The sequence below is a fragment of the Bubalus bubalis genome, chromosome 16 (assembly GCF_019923935.1).
Source record: "Bubalus bubalis isolate 160015118507 breed Murrah chromosome 16, NDDB_SH_1, whole genome shotgun sequence".
NCBI classification, from domain to species: Eukaryota; Metazoa; Chordata; class Mammalia; order Artiodactyla; family Bovidae; genus Bubalus; species Bubalus bubalis.
Window position 1 is genome coordinate 23,225,350 of NC_059172.1, and position 13,912 is coordinate 23,239,261.

Below are 13,912 nucleotides of genomic sequence, written 5' to 3' on the forward strand. Positions count from 1 at the left end.
AACTGAGCAGACGAGTGGCTGCAGGGCTTAAGAACCTGCCCGAAGTCACTGCTGCTCAGCTGAAGTGAAACATGGTGTCCTGAGAACCCCTGTTTGTGCTTTTACCTCTTCCATAAAATAGTGACGTTGTCAAATGTTTAGATGCTTGGATTATTTCATTCCAAGTCATGTTACGCCTCTTCTTCACTTCATTTAGTCAGTGTGTGCTGTACAGTCAGAAACAATGTTAAAATGCTATTTAACCCCCATTTAAGGTTCGGTTTAGAAACTTCCTTAAAACAGTTAAATCTTTATATGAAAATATGTTGGATTCTGATTTAATTTCACTGTCCTTGGCTGGAGTTCGCCGATTAGAAGAGGACAATGGACCTGAAACTAAAGATGCCCTGCACAGTGCCCTGAGTGCTCTCTGCTGTGTTCCCAGAGCCCCGCATGAAGTCTGTAACACAGTAGGTGCTCATTAAATCTTTGTTAAGTATCAAATGAGGAGCTGAGTTTCAACTCTGACTGTGCCTCTTACTACCCATGGGACATATCTATTTTCTCATCTGTGAAATGAGAATAATATTTCCTTCTACCCTCCAAAAGCTGTTCTTTGCATCAGATGAGATAAAGCATGAAAAATCATTTTTTCCTTTTTGACCTGAAGAAAGGAGTAATCTTCAAAATTAGGCATACGATCTCATGCAGATATAAAAGAAGTAAGCACCATTGTATTCTGTAGGAGAAAGAGCTCACAGACTAATGATTCAAAATAAGATAATATTTGTCATTTATTTATTTGCTGCCTTGGGTCTTTGTTGTGTCACATGGGATCTTTAGTTGGGGCTTGTGGGATCTAGTTCCCTGACAAGGGATGGAACCTGGGCCCCCTGCATTGGGAGCACACTGGACCACCAGGGAAATCCCAAGATAATTTTTATTTAATAGAATTTTAATGCTGAAATGAAGGAGGGGACTTCTCCATTACTAGAAGTAAAGGACCACCACATTCCAGGACTTAAGGCATCAAAATGATGGGCTTGCTTTCATTCATGTGTGCAACCTAAGACATCTCAGACTGCCCTGTGGCCAGTGGGGGAAGGGTTATATGACACTCAAGTAAGTTGGGAGAAGGTACCTTCTGATCCTCAACAGGGGAGAGGGGGTCAAACTATGTAGTTGAAAGCAAAAATTATTTTAAAGGGGTGTATTGATAACATATATTTAGAGGATTCTGGTTTACTCAGTGTTTGAGCAGCAAGGAATACCCTATACTCAGAGGAAATTTGCGTCGCTTATTGATGTAACAATAATGGAATTTCTGTGACATTCCAGCACTGCTCTAGGGACTATGTCAAATGAGACACTCTTAGTTCTTGCGGACCTTACTGGCCTAGTGAAGGCACACAGCTGATTTTAAAAGGAAGCAAATTAAGAGGTAAGGAAACAACTGGTGAAAAATGCTATGAAGAAATGAACATTGGATAAAGGGATAGAAAGTGACTGGACAAGTTGATATTCAAATGCACATGACTATCAAAAACAATTTGTTCAGTGGATTGAGGAGCAGCATTATAAAAATATCATTTTCAGAGAATAGTAGCTAATTTGTTATTTGAAAGCCTCCATTTTTACAGTTCTGGGAAGAGCACAGTGGACCTGGAGTTAGTAAGTAAGGAATTATGTCTGCTGTTCTCATCAAGCTGTGTGACCTTGGGAAACTCACCTATCCTATCTGTATCTTGACTACAAACTGGCAAATGTTATCTGATTCAACAGAAGACTCTAAACATTTCGGTGTGCTGGCTTCCGAAAGAGGTGAAGTCTCACCGATGTTGAGATGTCTGCAGAAATGTTGCTGAGTTTCCGTTTCTTTCTCTCGGTGGCTCAAGAAAACCTTGTCTTCACTGTTGCCACCTCCACCATCACCACCAGGCTGCCAGAAGGGGACGTGTCGCCCCACAGGTGGACGTGCGGATGCTAGAGGCAGTGAGTGTCAGCTGCGAAACCACCCGCTTTGTATAAGGCGCTACGCTAACTCTTTACATTCATTACCCTGTTCAGTCCTCACAAGTAGTATCAGCTCCATTTTGCAGATCTGGAAACTGAGGCACTGAGAAGGGGCAAAATAAAGCCTGATGCTGAAAGCTTGGGCCCTAAACCCCCACACTGACCACCACTCCCTTTGTCCATTCAAGAAGTACCAATTTCTTACATTAACTAATTAATTAATTTGAGCACCTACTATGTGCTAGGAACTTCTTTAATCAAGTTCAGTTTGGCATTAAGAAGATAACCCTCCTCTGGGTGGGAGAAAAAAAGTGTACCATGGAAGAAGAAAAAAGAGAGCGACTCTACTTGTTTCTTTGATTGAACTCAGGAGAAACAACATTTTTTTTTGCTACCACTCTTTGAGCTTCTGGAATCTCTCTGTCTGCTCTCTGTTTGAACTTGGGTGAATATAAAACTTACATTTTCTCTGTTCCCGGAGCTTTCAGAATCCCAAAGCATTTGGTTTAGATTAAATCCGTTGACCGAGGCATTCTAATTCGGCTTCAACACAGATGATCCCATCACCTGTCGCCTTATCTAACCTAACTGCTTATTACAGTAACAGAGTACACTCGTCTAGAGGCCGGGGCAGGGCCAGGGGAAGGAGGTCACCCAGGTTTAGTGGCCACATGTACACAGCAGGGTGGTGTCCTTTCAGAATCTAGAGGAGTGGATTCATAAAATCCAATCAGGAGCACGTGTGCGCATTTATATAAGCTTTTTTTTTTTTTTTTGCCTGAATCTAAATTATAGAGATTTTAATAGCTCCAGTAATTAGACAAGTATGAAGTCTACCCCATTATGTTCCTGTGTAATATCACACTCCCCAGGGCCCACCTTCCTTGCTCGCTGGGCTCCCTGCCTGGGCCCCCCGCCCCCTATTTTCTACCATAGGGAAGCAGTTTTCTTTTCAAAGAGCTCACTGTTCACATTGTTTTTGTTCCTTCAATCCGGAGGTTGGATTTGCTTTCTCAGCGGTTTCCCCATTGCATTGCCTGGTGGTGTAAGAAAAGGAGAGCGGGGGCGTTGGTTTGCATTCCCCACTGTGCCTAGCACACGTGCGGGCTTGCACAATCGAGGCCATCACGGCCCAGAAGGCCCTTAGCACCTTGACCGGCACTGGCCAGACCCTTTCCAATTTCTTATAGCTAACTTTGCTTCGAAACCTCTTCCCAGCTCAGTTCCCGACTTTAAAGAAAACAGAACAAAAATATTCAGATTTACTCTCTTAAATCATGAATTCTTTTATAGAAAACTTCTAGCTTCCTGATTGCCTCTCATTATTTTTTTTTCTCACGTGTTCTGTAACTTATATTATCCATAGTCATATTTCACTTCATCAGCAGAGATAATCTCCCTGCAGGTGCCAAGGGCTGAATCTTGATATATATTGGACATCTTGGATGTTTCTAATTGTTGTTTCCTCTAGAACTATGAAAAAAAAAATCTTCTGGTTATTTAAAATTAAGGACAGGATGTGCCATATTACTAAAATAATGCAGTTTATCTAATCAAGAGATTGACTTTTTCCATATGCATATACATATTTTCCTAGGGGCTGTCAGAAAGCAGCTTTCATCACCATTTGTTTTGGGGGTTTTAATTTTTTTTTATCCGTGAAGGTATTTCCAAAGAAAGATGGCTGGAATTTAATATCCTGAGGTGGCCTTTTCTTATTCAGTCCCCACCAATAAAGAAAGAAAGAAAGAAAGAAGGGAGCGGGGGAGGAAAGGAACGAAGGAAGGAAGAAAAATTCAAATTAAGTATCTTTTCTTCACAAGGATCTGAAAATTGTCACCTGAAAGCAATTCTAGAAGTCTATGATGTTGGCCTCCAGGCTGCTTAGAAAAAGAAAAGAGCATAAAATCAAAATCCTGTAATTGACTTCGTTGTAATTGGCAAACTGATACACTCTTTTTCTCTCTCTCTGGAGTGGGTATCAGACAGACAAACAGTGGCGTGGGCTGCAGTAGGAGGCTTGAAAGTCAGCAGTGTTTTTTGAGACTCTAACATCTTTTCTACAGAGACAGATAAAAGGATAATGAGCTGAGGTATTTTTAAAGGATTCTCACAATTTGCAACTCAAATAAATCTAGTATTCAAGCACGTGCGTTTTTTAGGCTGTAATGACTGAAAATGTTAAACTAAATATTTTGCTTAAACAAGTAAAGACGAAGGGGGTAAATGAGCAAATTAAAATGCATGAAAACTGCCTCTGCCACGGCGGCTTCCTCTAGAAGAGAATGGCTAATTCATCCGCGACATATTCTTGTCACTCCTCTGGAGAAAGGCCGCCCCAGGAGGAGCCCAACCGTTCAGCATTTTGCTTCTGGTCAGGATTGATTCCAGATGTGGGAGGTAAACGCTAGAAAGGGTTTGGAAAATGGAGTGGAAATGAAAAATCCCGCAGGCCATTTGAGTGTTGATGACAGATGAGGTAGTTATTTTCAGGTAACTAATGAACTTGCTGGGAGCTTGGAGAGGGCTCAGTCCAGGGGATATTTAACAGGCAGGAAAGACCAGCTGAGGTAGTCCAACTGCTTCCAAGCGCCAGGAATGGCGGAGCATGGACTCCTGACTGGAACACGTAGAGAGCAAATGCTGAGACACGGCTACATATGTGAGCTGAATTTACGTCTTCTTAGAGCTAGTTCATAGTTTGTAAATACCTGCTTTTTTTCAACTTCCTATTATCTGAATAAAGAATCTGCCTGCAATGTGGGAGACCTGGGTTCGATCCCTAGGTCAGGAAGATCCCCTGGAGAAGGAAATGGCAATTCACTCCAGTATTCTTGCCTGGAGAATCCCATGGACAGTACAGTCCATGGGGTCATAAAGAGTCGGAAATGACTGAGTGACTAACGCTTTCATTATCTGATTTATTGTGACTATTTCATTATTTAAAGAAATAATGATCAAGTATTCACTATGTATAAGTCAATAATGGGGAATAAGAGGCAGAATATTAGAGTGAATATAAGCACAGGTCCTGAAGTGACCCGGGCTTGGGTTTAAATACTGATTCTGCCACTTCTTAAATTGATATTGAGTAAATTATTCTAAACCACAATTTCCTTATCTTTTAAAAATGAGTATAATATTAGTATTTATTTTTAAAGAGTTGTGGTGAGAATTAAATGAGGTGATGTATATAAAACCCTTAACCTAACACTCAATTAATGCTCTGTAAATGTAATGTTAACATGATAACTACTGTTATTCTAGGAATAGAGTTTGGACTAGCAGGTGATACATAATCCCAGCATGGAAAGAGTTTGACCTTTAGCAGTGGAGATTTTGACTTGCAAAACTTTCATATTTTTAATGTGTGTGTGCTAAATTGCTTCAGTCATGTCTGACTCTTTGCCACCCTGTGGACTGTAGCCTGACAGGCTCCTCTGTCCATGGGATTCCCCAGGTTACTGGAGTGGGTTGCCATGCCCTACTCTAGGGGATCTTCTCCACCCAGAGGTCGAACCCACATCTCTTAACGTCTCCTGTACTGGCAGGTGGGTTCTTTACCACTAGCGCCACTTGGGAAGCCCTTCGTATTTTTAATAGATGCCTGCTATTATCAACTTGTATATTGGTATTTTTAGTTAGAGTTCTTGGTTGCAAGCTATGGAAATTTACTATTGACAAATAAGCAACCAGGAGATCACTAGAAGATTAGCAGGAGGCTTACAGGATGGGGGGATACTGGCCTTGAAAATAGGAAGCCCAAGAAGCAGAAGGCAGGAAGCAGAGCAAGGGGACACAGAAGCCTCTGGAGTCCAGGACAGCCAGGAAGGTGAGTGGCTCTGTATCATTCCCAGGTCACAAAGCCCAAATCCCAAGTCTCCAAAGAGATGACACCTATTTAACTAAGCTGTCATTTACACGTCCAATCCTGACTGCAAGGGGGCGGGAAAAAGAAAATCTGTAGAAGATCAGCCCTGAAATTATACTCCTACTTCATTCATGGACACGAGAAGAAATTAGGATATTATAATAAAGGAACATATACTCTGGCAGCCAAAGCCCATAAATGTCCATCATTCCTGACCTAGCCTTCTGTAACACATTTCATAGAATTTTCACTTTAGGTCACGTGTCCTCGAGCATAATGATCATGTTGCTGGTGGCGCATTCCCAGGTTCTCGGGGCTGCAGAAGACCTGAAGGCATCTGCCAGTTTCTCTTGAGTGAAAGGACCAGACGATTAGAGCTCAGATGGCCACACACAGTGGTACAGGTTATCCACTACACAGGAGTGCCCAGCTGAGAAGGCAAGTAGGGGCTGGAATTCATCTCCTCTCACCACACTTCTGCCCAGAAGAGGAGGCTCCTTCTTGTAATTTCACAAAAGACACTGATATCTTGCCGAACCCTGCAAATAAAGAGTACATCAGCCCAGAGCACTTCCTTCCTTTTTGCTCTGTCCCTCAGTCGTATCTGATTCTTTGCAACCCTATGGACTGTAGCCCACCAGACTCCACTCTCCATAGAATTCTCCAGGCAGGAATACTGGAGTGGGTTGCCGTGTCTTCCTCCAGGGGATCTTTCCCAGCCAGGGACTGAACTCATGTCTCCCGTGTCCCCTGCATTGGCAGTCAGATTCTTGACCACTGCACCACTTTTCTAATTTGTACCAAGGTGTTTTAGGGGCTAGTGGTGGCCTTTGCTAAACCCCACATCACCCAGAAGCAAAGGAGAAAAGGAAGAAAACAAGGATGGCTGCCTTCCTCTTTCTCTTGCCTCTATCTTCTTCTTATTATTATTTATCTTCTTCTTCTTCATTATCCTAGAATGAGAGAATCTCAGGATTGAATGAGATGTGGACAATCTCCTCAGCCAGATACTTGTCCAGTGCTTGAAATGTAGCCCTCTCTCCCTCCCCTCAACATAATACCTATGACAACTAGTCATCCAGATTTAAGCACTTCCACATACAGGAAATTTACCACCTTCCCAGACAGATCACCCTAAGGAGAAAACTTCTTTATCTACCTGAAATATACATGCTTCTGACTTTTAGTCACTCTGAGCCTACAAAAAACAAGCCTAACCTTTCTTCCACTTGAGAGGCCTTTCGATAGTTGAAGTCTAATGTGTGCTTTTCCAGCATAACTTTCTCTTAGACCTTAGATCATAATTTCATGATACAGCTGGTCAAAAGCTCTTTGAATTCTCTCATTTATCACACTGTACCTCTCTTAAACTGTGTCATTTAACAGTAGCCAAGCATCCTCCAAATAAAGCCCATGGCAGTATTAATGATCATAAGTCATATAATAATACCTAACTGAGCTAAATCTAAAACTGATAAGCATTTTATTTATGATACTTAATTTCATCTGTACATCTCTTTCAAAGATTCTGTTGTTATCTCCTTTACAGATGAGGAAACAGAGGTTCTGAGAAGTTAAGTCACTCACCCCAAATTCTCACCACTAGTAAGCAGTAGCAATGAGATTCAAACCTGGGTGTCCCCGAGACTAGAGCTCACACACTATCTGCTTCACTGTACTTCTGTTAATGTCGCTGGCACTCTATTTGCTTTTTTTGCTATTCTTCCTGACCTGTTCTCACCAAGAGTTCACCAACCTTTAACAACCTGTCTGCTGACCTGCAGTGCTAAGGCTCTCATTATTGGTTCGTTTCACTTACACGATACATCTTTGATAGAGATTGTACTGCTGGATCCTAGGACTAACAGGGTATCAAAAGTAGGGGAAGGTTGTGGGGGAGTGGGAAGTGTTGTGCCTATACTTTCATGAACTCTTTTTTCACTCTTTAAAGCATCAGGTTGCTCTTTAGATTTAGATTTCTTGGGAGTTTTGATGTTGTTTTTCCGTGGAGTGGTTTGGGGAGCCAAAAGGCAATTATTTCTTCCACCAAGTTGACAGAAAAGTAAGACATTTAGCTCAGCCCTTTAACTTCTCTCCCTTCACTCAGATAATCCTGGGGGCTGATCTGAATGAAGGTGTTCACTGGATTTTCACTTTGGTGGACGTTGGTCTTTTCCATTGTCACTATGCCTTTTAGGGAGCCCGTGGTGTCACAGATGGTAAAGAATCTGCCTGCAATTCAGGAGACCTGGGTTTGATGTCCCCTGGAGAAGGAAATGGCTACCCACTCCAGTGTTCTTGCCTGGAGAATTCCATGGACAGAGGAGCCTGGTGGGCTACAGTCCATAGGGTCGCAAAGATTCAGACATGACAGTGACTAACATAAGCCTTTTTCACTGCTTAATGCCTGGTCCTTATGGAAATGATTTGAGCACACCAGCTGCGAAAGGTGAGCAACTCACAGCCAACTCCAGGTGAGTACGAAGAATACTCCCAGAGCCCTTGGTAGCAGATGGTAAGACTGATCTTTAGTCAAAGGAAAGATCAAACTGCTTCAACAAGCTTCCTGCTGTAGATGCTACAATCCTCCAACAAGTCCTAGAATTCTAGAAAGTCAATGAGCTCATATCATCTAGCAGAGTGCTCTTTGTCCTTGAGGAACAGAACAATCAATTCCATTAGTATTATCCCAAAGAAAACATGGGTGAAACAGTGACATCATGCTGTAGAATTAAGTGGCAAAATCCAGAATGTTCTGAAGTAATAACTCTCTGCTTTCTGTCCGGTTTGGTTCATTATTCTTAGTTCCAGCTTAGAGCTCAGCGTATAGTGAATGGTCAATAAACATTCTTTGAACATCAGCCCTCACCAAACACAGAGGAGCTTCAGAGGTGCCTAATCCTATAAGAAGTTGTGAATCGTTGTGTATCTTTAAACTTGTTATCTACTTTGAATTCTGAAGTCTGGTTTTTCTATTTGCTCCAAATCCTAATCACCTTAGATAAAATAGGCTGCTTTTTATTTTGCATCAGCTTCTCTTTCAACTACCACCAATGATAACTCAAAACCAATTCTTTTGATGCCGATATTTTCTGATACTCTCCTTTTATATCTCCCTTGGTAGAATGTTTAAAGGGAATTCCAAATCTGATCCCTTTCAAGCTGAACCTATGCTGAAGATATGATGTCACATTTTAAATTTAAGAGCTCTCCCTAGCTCAGATTTGTCTCTGGGACCTCAAATGTTAGGAAGAAACTGCTAGACTGTAACTTATAAATGATTCGTTTTACTTTTTGTATGTAATGCAGTCCACTAGGTGGCATCTCAACACACGGAAAGCCGGATCTAAGCATTGGTGATGAATCCACTATACTGTTTTAAAAATATGTTTTAAACTGCACTGAATTATTGGGTTGTAATATTATTGAAATGCTCAGTGTTTGTGAGCTGGAAGATTGTGCTGAAGGACCTACATTTCTGTATTAGATAGGAGATGTTCTAATAGAATCCTGCTGCCCTTTCTGATGGAGTGCTGTTCTGAAATTGCATCCAAGGATGGAAAAGTTGGTATGGAGGCACTCCTACCAGGTAACTCCAGTTGCTGTGATATGTGATTAAAAGATATAGACACCAGCAGAAAATGTGATGCACGGGCATCTAAATAAGCAATTAACAGGCTCCCTGGTGTCATTTAGGACAGGTTTAGATACATAATAAGACTCTCTTGCAGCATTCGGCATTTCTAGACTCAGGAAACATCCATTTGGAGGAGGAAGAAAGTGTTTCTGGTGCAGTCCCTCTTCAGGTGGTGACACTTTTATTGAAAGGACCCTCTGGGAGGTGGGCTTTATCCTACTTGATCAACTAGCCATTTGCCAAGAGGACACATTTAAGACCTTCTGCCATCTTTCAAATTTAACAAAAGGACCTTTGAGTCATATGCTTTATGCAGTAATATTTCATTTTCATCTAAAAAAATTTTAGTTCTGCAAAAAATTTACCAAAGGATCCTAGAATTTATGAAGATTTCCTTGACTTCCTAGGCCTGGGAAATCACCCCACCTGCTCTTGCTGCACCCTATTTCTCCCATCTTTGCTCCTGTTACACAGGACTACAACCACCTGTTTAACCCTGTCTCCTCCTCTAGACTGTAAGCTCAGTGAGGACAGAGAACACGACTGCCTTGCTCACCACTGTATCCCTGGAGGGTGCATAGTCCCTGGAGGGTGCGTGGTACTCCCAAATATTTGCTGAATAAACAAATGATTTTCTAGGGGAGAAAAAAAGAATGCATTGACTTCTAAACTAAAAGCCCTGAACTGTTTGCGAGGGCCACTCTATGAGATACAATTCGAAGTTATTCCTCCTTTCCCTGTTCTCACACAGATCCACTGTCTATGATGCTGATGATTCTGGTATTTTGCTTTAAATCATCATGAGGAGCAAATAGCATCCAAACGCTGCCATCCAGAAATAAATCATGACTGTTCAAGAAAACTGAATGCATTTAATTTAATGAACATTTATTGACACTGGTACATAATGAAAAACCAAACTTTACCTGAAATATTTGGTATTCTATCCTCACCAAGATGTCCCCATCAAAATCTCTGCTTCTCTTTCTTTAATTAGATACAGATAGATATATAGGAAATTACACATTGCAAAACTAAACAGGATACATTGTAAAACAAAATTGTTTTCATAATTTTTGTCACAAAAAGACAACCTTGCCAACAGGACTAAAGCTTTCGGCTGCTTCTGTCAAGGAACTTTGACAAATAGTCTTTGTTGCAGAGGTCATGAGTCTGGGCTCTGGCATTGTACCAACTGGACTGGAATTCCAGTTGGAACCTCCACCAGTTCCTGTCTTGAGACCTTCAGTATTTTACTTAACATCTCATGAAGCTATATTTTAAAGATGTCATCTATCTTATACAGTTTTGGGGAGGATTAAATTAAATGATGTGTATAAACACCATTTAGAATAGAGGCTGACCCAGAGCAAGAGATCAATAAACATTAGCTATTATTATCATCATCATTATTATTTTTATTATTATTAATATGAGTGGTTTTTCTTAGAAGTCCTGTGTAGTCGGTGACAGCCAAAATGAATATTCGATCGGTTCCCTCATATATCTTTAGGTTCTATCCATTAGATTCTGACATAGTGGCTGTAAATAATTTTAAATGAGCCCCAGGCATACCTCAGCCTCGTGTGTTTAAACCAAGAGCCAAAGAATGATGATCCACCTCCTTTTTTTCTTTTTGGGTGACGTTCTTCTCTCTATTATTTCCAAGGTAGGGATCTAGCCACTGCTTTCTTCTCTCTCCTCTGCTCTGCTTACCTATTCATTGTATAATATGCATTTATAACTTTTATGCATTTATATATATATATATAAGTTGCATTTATACAACTTATAATATGCATTTATAAAGTTTATAGTCTAGAAGGGAAGGTGAAATAAGCACACACACATAGCTGCAAGGAGACTCAGAAAGAACGAGGATCGGAGGGATGGACACGATACAGGAATTCAGACGAGGTGTAGAGTCACTGCTATTTTGACGTTCACATTGTGTCCATAGAGATAGAGACATGCCAGGGAGGGAAGAAGAAAATGAAAGTCACCATTCTTGTGCATAAGGAATTTGGAAACTTGGAAAGAGAGAAAACTAAAGCCATGAATGTGCTTGGGCCATGTCCCAACTCAGCACCATGCCTGGCCCTCAGCAGACCACCAGTTGAAGAAAGGAATATGCTGAAGGATATCTGTAAACACACACACAACCGCGGGCACCTCCATGCCTGGCTAACGATCCTCTGAAGGAAGCAAATGAAAATAGCACTTACTGTCTTACTGCCGAATGCTCGAAAGATTTAGAAGGGCCGGCACAGGCTACTTTTGTTGGTCCCTGTAACGTTTGGCTTCTCTAGTGTTTTGCTAGGGCTGCCATAACAAAGTATCACAATGGGCTGCTTACACAACAGAAATTTGTCACACACATCTAGATGCCAGAAGTCCAAAATCAAGTTCTTTCTGAGGGCTATGAAGGAAAGATCTGTTCCAGGTCTCTCTACCTTGCTTATAGATGCCCATCTTCCCCCTAATGTCTTCATATCATCTTTCTTCTATATGTGTCATCTCTGTTTTCAAATATCTCCTTTTCACAAGGACATCAGCCATATTGGATTAAGGCTAATCCTAATGACCTCATTTTAACTTGATTACCCCTGTTAAGACCCTATCTCTAATTAAGGTCACATTCTGAGGTACTGGGGGTTATGACTGCAACATATCTTTTTTGAATGGGACTTAAATAAGCCATGAAAGTTTTCAAGAGCTAAAGATGGTGTTTACCAATCAGTTTACGAAACTCACTGCTTCAAATGACACCCAATTACCAATATCAGTTAAGTTCAAATCAGCACATATTTATCAGCTACCTGGCATGATCAGAACATAATAGTAGATGCTCAGATGACACATAGAAGTAAGGGAAATATGGACATGGTCTTTGTCTGCCCAACCCAGTGACAGACCATCAGAGTCAAGTGGGAGAGACAAGATGCTGCTAAGTCGCTTCAGTCGTGTCTGACTCTGTGTGACCCCATAGACGGCAGCCCACCAGGCTCCCCCATCCCTGGGATTCTCCAGGCAAGAACATTGGAGTGGGTTGCCATTTCCTTCTCCAGTGCATGAAAGTGAAAAGTCAAAGTGAAGTCGCTCAGTCATGTCTGACTCTTCGTGACCCCATGGACTGCAGCCTACCAGGCTCCTCCACCCATGGACTTTTCCAGGCAAGAGTACTGGAGTAGGGTGCCATCGCCTTAGGTGAGCACAAATAACCACACCGCAAGGTTTGATGTGGCAAGTTCTATAGGAGCAGCATAGGCACAAAGCTAGGGAAGTACATCAAGATCAGGGAGGCAGTGGGATTCCAGCCATGCCTTGAAGGACTTGTAAGGTATTGAAAGATAGCATTGGAAGGAAGTTCAGTTCAAGAGAAGAATGAGATTGAGCAGAGACGTACAGTAGGGAGAGTCATTCATCCAGGCGAATTAGCCACAGAGTAGTTGGGTTAGAGAAGTACTTTTCAAACTTTGTAAAACCTCTGAACCCTTCTTGAAGTCAGACTTTCTGCAGACCCACAAAATATTGAAAGCAGGACTTCTCTGGTCTCATACCCTGGCTGCTCTAGAGAGTCACAGAGCAGAGTTGAAACCCAAGGGCTGGGAAACAAATGTAGGAAGTCAGCCTGGGAAAGCAGGATGTGGCCAGCCTTGTACATTCAAGAGTGGCCATGGCCCTGGAGATGATCAGAAGGCATTGAGAAATCTCCAAGCAGAGAACTGACTAGACCAGGCTCCTCTGGTGATGATACATAGGATAGGTCAGGACAGGGAGAAATAACTTTGTCTGAAACAACATGAGTACAGAAATGTAACAGGAAAATTATACATCATTTTGTGTCCAAACAACTATGAGAAGTGACCAGAACTGCCTCTATGCTTTTAAGACCCTTTGTAGCAGCCTCAGCCATTGAGGGACCGCTCTGAGCTGCAACAGAGAGGAGGACAGATTTTGTATCTCGAGAAACCTAGATTGGGATCAATGTGGTTGAAAGCACATAATTTAGACTCTCCCAAGCTTGTGTTTGAGTTCTACCTTCTAACAAAGTTCCAGAAGCCTGGGTGTCAGTTTTCTCATCTGTAGAGAAAACTCTTATTAACTTTATATAGTTACTGTGAGGATTAAATGAGGTCATATATTTAAAATATTGAGCAAAAAGGTTGGAAACAGTTGCTTTCACAATGTGATTATTCCCCCAAATTGAACAAGCACGTTAAGGGGAAGCTGAGTACCAGGTTTACCTAGCAGAGTCATTCGTCCTGATGCAGTTGCTGGGTTTCCCTGATCTGAACGCATCCTTTTCCAGAGGAGAGAGTCTGCTAGACGAAACTCACTACAGGGGCCCGGCCCAGTCCATTGCCATTCCCATCCGCTTTCAGTGGAGACCACTCAGGGTTCTTCCACGT

At 41.8% G+C, this 13,912-nt stretch overlaps 1 long non-coding RNA gene across 1 annotated transcript; it reads right to left on the reverse strand.

The window, feature by feature from the left end:
• Nucleotides 1-10,371: 10,371 nt before the first annotated feature.
• Nucleotides 10,372-11,213, reverse strand: LOC123329676. The gene is made up of 2 exons (XR_006545187.1): nucleotides 11,076-11,213; nucleotides 10,372-10,487 (listed from the first exon to the last, which is right to left on the reverse strand). It is a non-coding gene; the product is annotated as an uncharacterized LOC123329676 (long non-coding RNA).
• Nucleotides 11,214-13,912: the final 2,699 nt, after the last annotated feature.